We start from the raw sequence: 15,945 nt of genomic DNA on the forward strand, positions 1-15,945 counted from the left end.
CTTAGAAAAAGTGTACAGCGCCAGCAGACAATGAATTTTCAGCACTAAAAAACCGAAACTTCATTAACAGCTAAACTAAACGTTTCCAATGTAAATTTCCACCTTTATATAGTGTAAAAAGACATCCTGAAGCCTGGGCAGTCATTAATTTGATTGTCCAATATTTCCCTTATGAGATAATGCCTCTCATAGCAAATGTGTACAGCGCGAGCTGAAAATGCATTTACAGCACTAAAAAACCAAACTTTTATAACAGCTAAACCAAACGTTTCCAATGTAAATTTCCACCTTTATATAGTGTAGAAAGGCATCCTGAAGCCTGGAAAGTCATTTATTTGATTGTCCAGTATTTCCTTCATGAGATATTGCAACACTTAGAAAAAGTGTACAGCGCCAGCAGACAATGAATTTCCAGCACTAAAAAAACGAAACTTCATTAACAGCTAAACTAAACGTTTCCAATGTAAATTTCCACCTTTATATAGTGTAAAAAGACATCCTGAAGCCTGGGCAGTCATTAATTTGATTGTCCAATATTTCCCTTATGAGATAATGCCTCTCATAGCAAATGTGTACAGCGCGAGCTGAAAATGCATTTACAGCACTAAAAAACCAAACTTTTATAACAGCTAAACTAAACGTTTCCAATGTAAATTTCCACCTTTATATAGTGTAGAAAGGCATCCTGAAGCCTGGAAAGTCATTAATTTGATTGTCCAGTATTTCCTTCATGAGATATTGCAACACTTAGAAAAAGTGTACAGCGCCAGCAGACAATGAATTTTCAGCACTAAAAAAACGAAACTTCATTAACAGCTAAACCAAACGTTTCCAATGTAAATTTCCACATTTATAGAGTGTAAAAAGGCATCCTGAAGCCTGGGAAGTCATTAATTTGATTGTCCAGTATTTCCCTTATGAGATAATGCCTCACATAGCAAATGTGTACAGTGCGAGCTGAAAATGCATTTTCAGCACTAAAAAACCAAACTTTTATAACAGCTAAACTAAACGTTTCCAATGTAAATTTCCACCTTTATATAGTGTAAAAAGACATCCTGAAGCCTGGGCAGTCATTAATTTGATTGTCCAATATTTCCCTTATGAGATAATGCCTCTCATAGCAAATGTGTACAGCGCGAGCTGAAAATGCATTTACAGCACTAAAAACCCAAACTTTTATAACAGCTAAACCAAACGTTTCCAATGTAAATTTCCACCTTTATATAGTGTAGAAAGGCATCCTGAAGCCTGGAAAGTCATTAATTTGATTGTCCAGTATTTCCTTCATGAGATATTGCAACACTTAGAAAAGGTGTACAGCGCCAGCAGACAATGAATTTTCAGCACTAAAAAAACGAAACTTCATTAACAGCTAAACCAAACGTTTCCAATGTAAATTTCCACATTTATATAGTGTAAAAAGACATCCTGAAGCCTGGGCAGTCATTAATTTGATTGTCCAGTATTTCCCTTATGAGATAATGCCTCACATAGCAAATGTGTACAGCGCGAGCTGAAAATGCATTTACAGCACTAAAAAAACAAACTTTTATAACAGCTAAACTAAACGTTTCCAATGTAAATTTCCACCTTTATATAGTGTAAAAAGACATCCTGAAGCCTGGGCAGTCATTAATTTGATTGTCCAATATTTCCCTTATGAGATAATGCCTCTCATAGCAAATGTGTACAGCGCGAGCTGAAAATGCATTTACAGCACTAAAAACCCAAACTTTTATAACAGCTAAACCAAACGTTTCCAATGTAAATTTCCACCTTTATATAGTGTAGAAAGGCATCCTGAAGCCTGGAAAGTCATTAATTTGATTGTCCAGTATTTCCTTCATGAGATATTGCAACACTTAGAAAAGGTGTACAGCGCCAGCAGACAATGAATTTTCAGCACTAAAAAATCGAAACTTCATTAACAGCTAAACCAAACGTTTCCAATGTAAATTTCCACCTTTATATAGTGTAGAAAGGCATCCTGAAGCCTGGAAAGTCATTAATTTGATTGTCCAGTATTTCCTTCATGAGATATTGCAACACTTAGAAAAGGTGTACAGCGCCAGCAGACAATGAATTTTCAGCACTAAAAAAACGAAACTTCATTAACAGCTAAACCAAACGTTTCCAATGTAAATTTCCACATTTATAGAGTGTAAAAAGGCATCCTGAAGCCTGGGAAGTCATTAATTTGATTGTCCAGTATTTCCCTTATGAGATAATGCCTCACATAGCAAATGTGTACAGTTCGAGCTGAAAATGCATTTACAGCACTAAAAAACCAAACTTTTATAACAGCTAAACCAAACGTTTCCAATGTAAATTTCCACCTTTATATAGTGTAGAAAGACATCCTGAAGCCTGGGCAGTCATTAATTTGATTGTCCAGTATTTCCCTTATGAGATAATGCCTCACATAGCAAATGTGTACAGTGCGAGCTGAAAATGCATTTTCAGCACTAAAAAACCAAACTTTTATAACAGCTAAACCAAACGTTTCCAATGTAAATTTCCACCTTTATATAGTGTAAAAAGACATCCTGAAGCCTGGGCAGTCATTAATTTGATTGTCCAGTATTTCCCTTATGAGATAATGCCTCACATAGCAAATGTGTACAGCGCGAGCTGAAAATGCATTTACAGCACTAAAAAAACAAACTTTTATAACAGCTAAACTAAACGTTTCCAATGTAAATTTCCACCTTTATATAGTGTAAAAAGACATCCTGAAGCCTGGGCAGTCATTAATTTGATTGTCCAATATTTCCCTTATGAGATAATGCCTCTCATAGCAAATGTGTACAGCGCGAGCTGAAAATGCATTTACAGCACTAAAAAACCAAACTTTTATAACAGCTAAACCAAACGTTTCCAATGTAAATTTCCACCTTTATATAGTGTAGAAAGGCATCCTGAAGCCTGGAAAGTCATTAATTTTATTGTCCAGTATTTCATTCATGAGATATTGCAACACTTAGAAAAAGTGTACAGCGCCAGCAGACAATGAATTTTCAGCACTAAAAAAACGAAACTTCATTAACAGCTAAACCAAACGTTTCCAATGTAAATTTCCACATTTATAGAGTGTAAAAAGGCATCCTGAAGCCTGGGAAGTCATTAATTTGATTGTCCAGTATTTCCCTTATGAGATAATGCCTCACATAGCAAATGTGTACAGTGCGAGCTGAAAATGCATTTTCAGCACTAAAAAAACAAACTTTTATAACAGCTAAACTAAACGTTTCCAATGTAAATTTCCACCTTTATATAGTGTAAAAAGACATCCTGAAGCCTGGGCAGTCATTAATTTGATTGTCCAATATTTCCCTTATGAGATAATGCCTCTCATAGCAAATGTGTACAGCGCGAGCTGAAAATGCATTTACAGCACTAAAAAAACAAACTTTTATAACAGCTAAACTAAACGTTTCCAATGTAAATTTCCACCTTTATATAGTGTAAAAAGACATCCTGAAGCCTGGGCAGTCATTAATTTGATTGTCCAATATTTCCCTTATGAGATAATGCCTCTCATAGCAAATGTGTACAGCGCGAGCTGAAAATGCATTTACAGCACTAAAAACCCAAACTTTTATAACAGCTAAACCAAACGTTTCCAATGTAAATTTCCACCTTTATATAGTGTAGAAAGGCATCCTGAAGCCTGGAAAGTCATTAATTTGATTGTCCAGTATTTCCTTCATGAGATATTGCAACACTTAGAAAAGGTGTACAGCGCCAGCAGACAATGAATTTTCAGCACTAAAAAAACGAAACTTCATTAACAGCTAAACCAAACGTTTCCAATGTAAATTTCCACATTTATAGAGTGTAAAAATGCATCCTGAAGCCTGGGAAGTCATTAATTTGATTGTCCAGTATTTCCCTTATGAGATAATGCCTCACATAGCAAATGTGTACAGTGCAAGCTGAAAATGCATTTTCAGCACTAAAAAACCAAACTTTTATAACAGCTAAACCAAACGTTTCCAATGTAAATTTCCACCTTTATATAGTGTAAAAAGACATCCTGAAGCCTGGGCAGCCATTTATTTGATTGTCCAATATTTCCCTTATGAGATAATGCCTCTCATAGCAAATGTGTACAGCGCGAGCTGAAAATGCATTTACAGCACTAAAAAACCAAACTTTTATAACAGCTAAACCAAACGTTTCCAATGTAAATTTCCACCTTTATATAGTGTAAAAAGACATCCTGAAGCCTGGGCAGTCATTAATTTGATTGTCCAATATTTCCCTTATGAGATAATGCCTCTCATAGCAAATGTGTACAGCGCGAGCTGAAAATGCATTTACAGCACTAAAAAAACCAAACTTTTATAACAGCTAAACCAAACGTTTCCAATGTAAATTTCCACCTTTATATAGTGTAGAAAGGCACCCTGAAGCCTGGAAAGTCATTAATTTGATTGTCCAGTATTTCCTTCATGAGATATTGCAACACTTAGAAAAAGTGTACAGCGCCAGCAGACAATGAATTTTCAGCACTAAAAAAACGAAACTTCATTAACAGCTAAACCAAACGTTTCCAATGTAAATTTCCACATTTATAGAGTGTAAAAATGCATCCTGAAGCCTGGGCAGTCATTAATTTGATTGTCCAATATTTCCCTTATGAGATAATGCCTCTCATAGCAAATGTGTACAGCGCGAGCTGAAAATGCATTTACAGCACTAAAAAACCAAACTTTTATAACAGCTAAACCAAACGTTTCCAATGTAAATTTCCACCTTTATATAGTGTAGAAAGGCATCCTGAAGCCTGGAAAGTCATTAATTTGATTGTCCAGTATTTCCTTCATGAGATATTGCAACACTTAGAAAAAGTGTACAGCGCCAGTAGACAATGAATTTTCAGCACTAAAAAAACGAAACTTCATTAACAGCTAAACTAAACGTTTCCAATGTAAATTTCCACCTTTATATAGTGTAAAAAGACATCCTGAAGCCTGGGCAGTCATTAATTTGATTGTCCAATATTTCCCTTATGAGATAATGCCTCTCATAGCAAATGTGTACAGCGCGAGCTGAAAATGCATTTACAGCACTAAAAAACCAAACTTTTATAACAGCTAAACCAAACGTTTCCAATGTAAATTTCCACCTTTATATAGTGTAGAAAGGCATCCTGGAGCCTGGAAAGTCATTAATTTGATTGTCCAGTATTTCCTTCATGAGATATTGCAACACTTAGAAAAAGTGTACAGCGCCAGCAGACAATGAATTTTCAGCACTAAAAAAACCAAACTTTTATAACAGCTAAACCAAACGTTTCCAATGTAAATTTCCACCTTTATATAGTGTAAAAAGACATCCTGAAGCCTGGGCAGTCATTAATTTGATTGTCCAGTATTTCCCTTATGAGATAATGCCTCACATAGCAAATGTGTACAGCGCGAGCTGAAAATGCATTTACAGCACTAAAAAAACAAACTTTTATAACAGCTAAACCAAACGTTTCCAATGTAAATTTCCACCTTTATATAGTGTAGAAAGGCATCCTGAAGCCTGGAAAGTCATTAATTTGATTGTCCAGTATTTCCTACATGAGATATTGCAAAACTTAGAAAAAGTGTACAGCGCCAGCAGACAATGAATTTTCAGCACTAAAAAAACGAAACTTCATTAACAGCTAAACCAAACGTTTCCAATGTAAATTTCCACATTTATAGAGTGTAAAAAGGCATCCTGAAGCCTGGGAAGTCATTAATTTGATTGTCCAGTATTTCCCTTATGAGATAATGCCTCACATAGCAAATGTGTACAGCGCGAGCTGAAAATGCATTTACAGCACTAAAAAACCAAACTTTTATAACAGCTAAACCAAACGTTTCCAATGTAAATTTCCACCTTTATATAGTGTAGAAAGGCATCCTGAAGCCTGGAAAGTGATTAATTTGATTGTCCAGTATTTCCTTCATGAGATATTGCAACACTTAGAAAAAGTGTACAGCGCCAGCAGACAATGAATTTTCAGCACTAAAAAACCGAAACTTCATTAACAGCTAAACTAAACGTTTCCAATGTAAATTTCCACCTTTATATAGTGTAAAAAGACATCCTGAAGCCTGGGCAGTCATTAATTTGATTGTCCAATATTTCCCTTATGAGATAATGCCTCTCATAGCAAATGTGTACAGCGCGAGCTGAAAATGCATTTACAGCACTAAAAAACCAAACTTTTATAACAGCTAAACCAAACGTTTCCAATGTAAATTTCCACCTTTATATAGTGTAGAAAGGCATCCTGAAGCCTGGAAAGTCATTTATTTGATTGTCCAGTATTTCCTTCATGAGATATTGCAACACTTAGAAAAAGTGTACAGCGCCAGCAGACAATGAATTTCCAGCACTAAAAAAACGAAACTTCATTAACAGCTAAACTAAACGTTTCCAATGTAAATTTCCACCTTTATATAGTGTAAAAAGACATCCTGAAGCCTGGGCAGTCATTAATTTGATTGTCCAATATTTCCCTTATGAGATAATGCCTCTCATAGCAAATGTGTACAGCGCGAGCTGAAAATGCATTTACAGCACTAAAAAACCAAACTTTTATAACAGCTAAACTAAACGTTTCCAATGTAAATTTCCACCTTTATATAGTGTAGAAAGGCATCCTGAAGCCTGGAAAGTCATTAATTTGATTGTCCAGTATTTCCTTCATGAGATATTGCAACACTTAGAAAAAGTGTACAGCGCCAGCAGACAATGAATTTTCAGCACTAAAAAAACGAAACTTCATTAACAGCTAAACCAAACGTTTCCAATGTAAATTTCCACATTTATAGAGTGTAAAAAGGCATCCTGAAGCCTGGGAAGTCATTAATTTGATTGTCCAGTATTTCCCTTATGAGATAATGCCTCACATAGCAAATGTGTACAGTGCGAGCTGAAAATGCATTTTCAGCACTAAAAAACCAAACTTTTATAACAGCTAAACTAAACGTTTCCAATGTAAATTTCCACCTTTATATAGTGTAAAAAGACATCCTGAAGCCTGGGCAGTCATTAATTTGATTGTCCAGTATTTCCCTTATGAGATAATGCCTCACATAGCAAATGTGTACAGTTCGAGCTGAAAATGCATTTACAGCACTAAAAAACCAAACTTTTATAACAGCTAAACCAAACGTTTCCAATGTAAATTTCCACCTTTATATAGTGTAGAAAGGCATCCTGAAGCCTGGAAAGTCATTGATTTGATTGTCCAGTATTTCCTTCATGAGATATTGCAACACTTAGAAAAAGTGTACAGCGCCAGCAGACAATGAATTTTCAGCACTAAAAAAACGAAACTTCATTAACAGCTAAACTAAACGTTTCCAATGTAAATTTCCACCTTTATATAGAGTAAAAAGACATCCTGAAGCCTGGGCAGCCATTTATTTGATTGTCCAATATTTCCCTTATGAGATAATGCCTCTCATAGCAAATGTGTACAGCGCGAGCTGAAAATGCATTTACAGCACTAAAAAACCAAACTTTTATAACAGCTAAACCAAACGTTTCCAATGTAAATTTCCACCTTTATATAGTGTAAAAAGACATCCTGAAGCCTGGGCAGTCATTAATTTGATTGTCCAATATTTCCCTTATGAGATAATGCCTCTCATAGCAAATGTGTACAGCGCGAGCTGAAAATGCATTTACAGCACTAAAAAAACCAAACTTTTATAACAGCTAAACCAAACGTTTCCAATGTAAATTTCCACCTTTATATAGTGTAGAAAGGCACCCTGAAGCCTGGAAAGTCATTAATTTGATTGTCCATTTCCTTCATGAGATATTGCAACACTTAGAAAAAGTGTACAGCGCCAGCAGACAATGAATTTTCAGCACTAAAAAAACGAAACTTCATTAACAGCTAAACCAAACGTTTCCAATGTAAATTTCCACCTTTATATAGTGTAAAAAGACATCCTGAAGCCTGGGCAGTCATTAATTCGATTGTCCAATATTTCCTTTATGAGATAATGCCTCTCATAGGCAAATGTATACAGCGCGAGCTGAAAATGCATTTACAGCACTAAAAAACCAAACTTTTATAACAGCTAAACCAAACTTTCCAATGTAAATTTCCACCTTTATATAGTGTAAAAAGGCATCCTGAAGCCTGGGAAGTCATTAATTTGATTGTCCAGTATTTCCCTTATGAGATAATGCCTCACATAGCAAATGTGTACAGTGCGAGCTGAAAATGCATTTTCAGCACTAAAAAACCAAACTTTTATAACAGCTAAACCAAACGTTTCCAATGTAAATTTCCACCTTTATATAGTGTAAAAAGACATCCTGAAGCCTGGGCAGTCATTAATTCGATTGTCCAATATTTCCTTTATGAGATAATGCCTCTCATAGCAAATGTGTACAGCGCGAGCTGAAAATGCATTTTCAGCACTAAAAAACCAAACTTTTATAACACCTAAACCAAACGTTTCCAATGTAAATTTCCTCCTTTATATAGTGTAAAAAGACATCCTGAAGCCTGGGCAGTCATTAATTTGATTGTCCAATATTTCCCTTATGAGATAATGCCTCTCATAGCAAATGTGTACAGCGCGAGCTGAAAATGCATTTACAGCACTAAAAAACCAAACTTTTATAAAAGCTAAACCAAACGTTTCCAATGTAAATTTCCACCTTTATATAGTGTAGAAAGGCATCCTGAAGCCTGGAAAGTCATTAATTTGATTGTCCAGTATTTCCTTCATGAGATATTGCAACATTTAGAAAAAGTGTACAGCGCCAGCAGACAATGAATTTTCAGCACTAAAAAAACGAAACTTCATTAACAGCTAAACTAAACGTTTCCAATGTAAATTTCCACCTTTATATAGTGTAAAAAGACATCCTGAAGCCCGGGCAGCCATTAATTTGATTGTCCAATATTTCCCTTATGAGATAATGCCTCTCATAGCAAATGTGTACAGCGCGAGCTGAAAATGCATTTACAGCACTAAAAAAACAAACTTTTATAACAGCTAAACCAAACGTTTCCAATGTAAATTTCCACCTTTATATAGTGTAGAAAGGCATCCTGAAGCCTGGAAAGTCATTAATTTGATTGTCCAGTATTTCCTTCATGAGATATTGCAACACTTAGAAAAAGTGTACAGCGCCAGCAGACAATGAATTTTCAGCACTAAAAAAACGAAACTTCATTAACAGCTAAACTAAATGTTTCCAATGTAAATTTCCACCTTTATATAGTGTAAAAAGACATCCTGAAGCCTGGGCAGTCATTAATTTGATTGTCCAATATTTCCCTTATGAGATAATGCCTCTCATAGCAAATGTGTACAGCGCGAGCTGAAAATGCATTTACAGCACTAAAAAAACCAAACTTTTATAACAGCTAAACCAAACGTTTCCAATGTAAATTTCCACCTTTATATAGTGTAAAAAGGCATCCTGAAGCCTGGAAAGTCTTTAATTTGATTGTCCAGTATTTCCTTCATGAGATATTGCAACACTTAGAAAAAGTGTACAGCGCCAGCAGACAATGAATTTCCAGCACTAAAAAAACGAAACTTCATTAACAGCTAAACTAAACGTTTCCAATGTAAATTTCCACCTTTATATAGTGTAAAAAGACATCCTGAAGCCTGGGCAGTCATTAATTTGATTGTCCAATATTTCCCTTATGAGATAATGCCTCTCATAGCAAATGTGTACAGCGCGAGCTGAAAATGCATTTACAGCACTAAAAAACCAAACTTTTATAACAGCTAAACCAAACGTTTCCAATGTAAATTTCCACCTTTATATAGTGTAGAAAGGCATCCTGAAGCCTGGAAAGTCATTAATTTGATTGTCCAGTATTTCCTTCATGAGATATTGCAACACTTAGAAAAAGTGTACAGCGCCAGCAGACAATGAATTTTCAGCACTAAAAAAACGAAACTTCATTAACAGCTAAACCAAACGTTTCCAATGTAAATTTCCACATTTATAGAGTGTAAAAAGGCATCCTGAAGCCTGGGAAGTCATTAATTTGATTGTCCAGTATTTCCCTTATGAGATAATGCCTCACATAGCAAATGTGTACAGTGCGAGCTGAAAATGCATTTTCAGCACTAAAAAACCAAACTTTTATAACAGCTAAACCAAACGTTTCCAATGTAAATTTCCACCTTTATATAGTGTAAAAATACATCCTGAAGCCTGGGCAGTCATTAATTTGATTGTCCAGTATTTCCCTTATGAGATAATGCCTCACATAGCAAATGTGTACAGCGCGAGCTGAAAATGCATTTACAGCACTAAAAAAACAAACTTTTATAACAGCTAAACCAAACGTTTCCAATGTAAATTTCCACATTTATAGAGTGTAAAAATGCATCCTGAAGCCTGGGAAGTCATTAATTTGATTGTCCAGTATTTCCCTTATGAGATAATGCCTCACATAGCAAATGTGTACAGTGCGAGCTGAAAATGCATTTTCAGCACTAAAAAACCAAACTTTTATAACAGCTAAACCAAACGTTTCCAATGTAAATTTCCACCTTTATATAGTGTAAAAAGACATCCTGAAGCCTGGGCAGTCATTAATTTGATTGTCCAATATTTCCCTTATGAGATAATGCCTCTCATAGCAAATGTGTACAGCGCGAGCTGAAAATGCATTTACAGCACTAAAAAACCAAACTTTTATAACAGCTAAACCAAACGTTTCCAATGTAAATTTCCACCTTTATATAGTGTAGAAAGGCATCCTGAAGCCTGGAAAGTCATTAATTTGATTGTCCAGTATTTCCTTCATGAGATATTGCAACACTTAGAAAAAGTGTACAGCGCCAGTAGACAATGAATTTTCAGCACTAAAAAAACGAAACTTCATTAACAGCTAAACTAAACGTTTCCAATGTAAATTTCCACCTTTATATAGTGTAAAAAGACATCCTGAAGCCTGGGCAGTCATTAATTTGATTGTCCAATATTTCCCTTATGAGATAATGCCTCTCATAGCAAATGTGTACAGCGCGAGCTGAAAATGCATTTACAGCACTAAAAAAACCAAACTTTTATAACAGCTAAACCAAACGTTTCCAATGTAAATTTCCACCTTTATATAGTGTAGAAAGGCACCCTGAAGCCTGGAAAGTCATTAATTTGATTGTCCAGTATTTCCTTCATGAGATATTGCAACACTTAGAAAAAGTGTACAGCGCCAGCAGACAATGAATTTTCAGCACTAAAAAAACGAAACTTCATTAACAGCTAAACCAAACGTTTCCAATGTAAATTTCCACATTTATAGAGTGTAAAAAGGCATCCTGAAGCCTGGGAAGTCATTAATTTGATTGTCCAGTATTTCCCTTATGAGATAATGCCTCACATAGCAAATGTGTACAGTGCGAGCTGAAAATGCATTTTCAGCACTAAAAAACCAAACTTTTATAACAGCTAAACCAAACGTTTCCAATGTAAATTTCCACCTTTATATAGTGTAAAAAGACATCCTGAAGCCTGGGCAGTCATTAATTCGATTGTCCAATATTTCCTTTATGAGATAATGCCTCTCATAGGCAAATGTATACAGCGCGAGCTGAAAATGCATTTACAGCACTAAAAAACCAAACTTTTATAACAGCTAAACCAAACTTTCCAATGTAAATTTCCACCTTTATATAGTGTAAAAAGGCATCCTGAAGCCTGGGAAGTCATTAATTTGATTGTCCAGTATTTCCCTTATGAGATAATGCCTCACATAGCAAATGTGTACAGTGCGAGCTGAAAATGCATTTTCAGCACTAAAAAACCAAACTTTTATAACAGCTAAACCAAACGTTTCCAATGTAAATTTCCACCTTTATATAGTGTAAAAAGACATCCTGAAGCCTGGGCAGTCATTAATTTGATTGTCCAATATTTCCCTTATGAGATAATGCCTCTCATAGCAAATGTGTACAGCGCGAGCTGAAAATGCATTTACAGCACTAAAAAAACAAACTTTTATAACAGCTAAACCAAACGTTTCCAATGTAAATTTCCACCTTTATATAGTGTAGAAAGGCATCCTGAAGCCTGGAAAGTCATTAATTTGATTGTCCAGTATTTCCTTCATGAGATATTGCAACACTTAGAAAAAGTGTACAGCGCCAGCAGACAATGAATTTTCAGCACTAAAAAAACGAAACTTCATTAACAGCTAAACTAAATGTTTCCAATGTAAATTTCCACCTTTATATAGTGTAAAAAGACATCCTGAAGCCTGGGCAGTCATTAATTTGATTGTCCAATATTTCCCTTATGAGATAATGCCTCTCATAGCAAATGTGTACAGCGCGAGCTGAAAATGCATTTACAGCACTAAAAAAAACAAACTTTTATAACAGCTAAACCAAACGTTTCCAATGTAAATTTCCACCTTTATATAGTGTAAAAAGGCATCCTGAAGCCTGGAAAGTCTTTAATTTGATTGTCCAGTATTTCCTTCATGAGATATTGCAACACTTAGAAAAAGTGTACAGCGCCAGCAGACAATGAATTTCCAGCACTAAAAAAACGAAACTTCATTAACAGCTAAACTAAACGTTTCCAATGTAAATTTCCACCTTTATATAGTGTAAAAAGACATCCTGAAGCCTGGGCAGTCATTAATTTGATTGTCCAATATTTCCCTTATGAGATAATGCCTCTCATAGCAAATGTGTACAGCGCGAGCTGAAAATGCATTTACAGCACTAAAAAAACAAACTTTTATAACAGCTAAACCAAACGTTTCCAATGTAAATTTCCACCTTTATATAGTGTAGAAAGGCATCCTGAAGCCTGGAAAGTCATTAATTTGATTGTCCAGTATTTCCTTCATGAGATATTGCAACACTTAGAAAAAGTGTACAGCGCCAGCAGACAATGAATTTTCAGCACTAAAAAAACGAAACTTCATTAACAGCTAAACCAAACGTTTCCAATGTAAATTTCCACATTTATAGAGTGTAAAAAGGCATCCTGAAGCCTGGGAAGTCATTAATTTGATTGTCCAGTATTTCCCTTATGAGATAATGCCTCACATAGCAAATGTGTACAGTGCGAGCTGAAAATGCATTTTCAGCACTAAAAAACCAAACTTTTATAACAGCTAAACCAAACGTTTCCAATGTAAATTTCCACCTTTATATAGTGTAGAAAGGCATCCTGAAGCCTGGAAAGTCATTAATTTGATTGTCCAGTATTTCCTACATGAGATATTGCAAAACTTAGAAAAAGTGTACAGCGCCAGCAGACAATGAATTTTCAGCACTAAAAAAACGAAACTTCATTAACAGCTAAACCAAACGTTTCCAATGTAAATTTCCACATTTATAGAGTGTAAAAAGGCATCCTGAAGCCTGGGAAGTCATTAATTTGATTGTCCAGTATTTCCCTTATGAGATAATGCCTCACATAGCAAATGTGCACAGTGCGAGCTGAAAATGCATTTTCAGCACTAAAAAACCAAACTTATATAACACCTAAACCAAACGTTTCCAATGTAAATTTCCACCTTTATATAGTGTAAAAAGACATCCTGAAACCTGGGCAGTCATTAATTTGATTGTCCAATATTTCCCTTATGAGATAATGCCTCTCATAGCAAATGTGTACAGCGCGAGCTGAAAATGCATTTACAGCACTAAAAAACCAAACTTTTATAACAGCTAAACCAAACGTTTCCAATGTAAATTTCCACCTTTATATAGTGTAAAAAGACGTCCTGAAGCCTGGGCAGTCATTAATTTGATTGTCCAATATTTCCCTTATGAGATAATGCCTCTCATAGCAAATGTGTACAGCGCGAGCTGAAAATGCATTTTCAGCACTAAAAAACCAAACTTTTATAACAGCTAAACCAAACGTTTCAAATGTAAATTTCCACCTTTATATAGTGTAAAAAGACATCCTGAAGCCTGGGCAGTCATTAATTTGATTGTCCAATATTTCCCTTATGAGATAATGCCTCTCATAGCAAATGTGTACAGTGCGAGCTGAAAATGCATTTACAGCACTAAAAAAACAAACTTTTATAACAGCTAAACCAAACGTTTCCAATGTAAATTTCCACCTTTATATAGTGTAAAAAGACATCCTGAAGCCTGGGCAGTCATTAATTTTATTGTCCAATATTTCCCTTATGAGATAATGCCTCTCATAGCAAATGTGTACAGTGCGAGCTGAAAATGCATTTACAGCACTAAAAAAACAAACTTTTATAACAGCTAAACCAAACGTTTCCAATGTAAATTTCCACCTTTATATAGTGTAAAAAGACATCCTGAAGCCTGGGCAGTCATTAATTTGATTGTCCAATATTTCCCTTATGAGATAATGCCTCTCATAGCAAATGTGTACAGCGCGAGCTGAAAATGCATTTACAGCACTAAAAAACCAAACTTTTATAACAGCTAAACCAAACGTTTCCAATGTAAATTTCCACCTTTATATAGTGTAGAAAGGCATCCTGAAGCCTGGAAAGTCATTAATTTGATTGTCCAGTATTTCCTTCATGAGATATTGCAACACTTAGAAAAAGTGTACAGCGCCAGCAGACAATGAATTTTCAGCACTAAAAAAACGAAACTTCATTAACAGCTAAACCAAACGTTTCCAATGTAAATTTCCACATTTATAGAGTGTAAAAAGGCATCCTGTAGCCTGGGAAGTCATTAATTTGATTGTCCAGTATTTCCCTTATGAGATAATGCCTCACAGCAAATGTGTACAGTGCGAGCTGAAAATGCATTTACAGCACTAAAAAAACAAACTTTTATAACAGCTAAACCAAACGTTTCCAATGTAAATTTCCACCTTTATATAGTGTAGAAAGGCATCCTGAAGCCTGGAAAGTCATTAATTTGATTGTCCAGTATTTCCTTCATGAGATATTGCAACACTTAGAAAAAGTGTACAGCGCCAGCAGATAATGAATTTTCAGCACTAAATAAACGAAACTTCATTAACAGCTAAAGTAAACGTTTCCAATGTAAATTTCCACCTTTATATAGTGTAAAAAGACATCCTGAAGCCTGGGCAGTCATTAATTTGATTGTCCAATATTTCCCTTATGAGATAATGCCTCTCATAGCAAATGTGTACAGTGCGAGCTGAAAATGCATTTACAAGCACTAAAAAAACAAACTTTTATAACAGCTAAACCAAACGTTTCCAATGTAAATTTCCACCTTTATATAGTGTAAAAAGACATCCTGAAGCCTGGGCAGTCATTAATTTGATTGTCCAATATTTCCCTTATGAGATAATGCCTCTCATAGCAAATGTGTACAGCGCGAGCTGAAAATGCATTTACAGCACTAAAAAACCAAACTTTTATAACAGCTAAACCAAACGTTTCCAATGTAAATTTCCACCTTTATATAGTGTAGAAAGGCATCCTGAAGCCTGGAAAGTCATTAATTTGATTGTCCAGTATTTCCTTCATGAGATATTGCAACACTTAGAAAAAGTGTACAGCGCCAGCAGACAATGAATTTTCAGCACTAAAAAAACGAAACTTCATTAACAGCTAAACCAAACGTTTCCAATGTAAATTTCCACATTTATAGAGTGTAAAAAGGCATCCTGAAGCCTGGGAAGTCATTAATTTGATTGTCCAGTATTTCCCTTATGAGATAATGCCTCACATAGCAAATGTGTACAGTGCGAGCTGAAAATGCATTTTCAGCACTAAAAAACCAAACTTATATAACACCTAAACCAAACGTTTCCAATGTAAATTTCCACCTTTATATAGTGTAAAAAGACATCCTGAAGCCTGGGCAGTCATTAATTTGATTGTCCAATATTTCCCTTATGAGATAATGCCTCTCATAGCAAATGTGTACAGCGCGAGCTGAAAATGCATTTACAGCACTAAAAAAACCAAACTTTTATAACAGCTAAACCAAACGTTTCCAATGTAAATTTCCACCT

The sequence above is a fragment of the Idiotropiscis lumnitzeri genome, unplaced genomic scaffold, assembly GCF_059441095.1.
Source record: "Idiotropiscis lumnitzeri isolate Australia: NSW breed Sydney's pygmy pipehorse unplaced genomic scaffold, RoL_Ilum_1.0 HiC_scaffold_58, whole genome shotgun sequence".
Lineage (NCBI taxonomy): Eukaryota > Metazoa > Chordata > Actinopteri > Syngnathiformes > Syngnathidae > Idiotropiscis > Idiotropiscis lumnitzeri.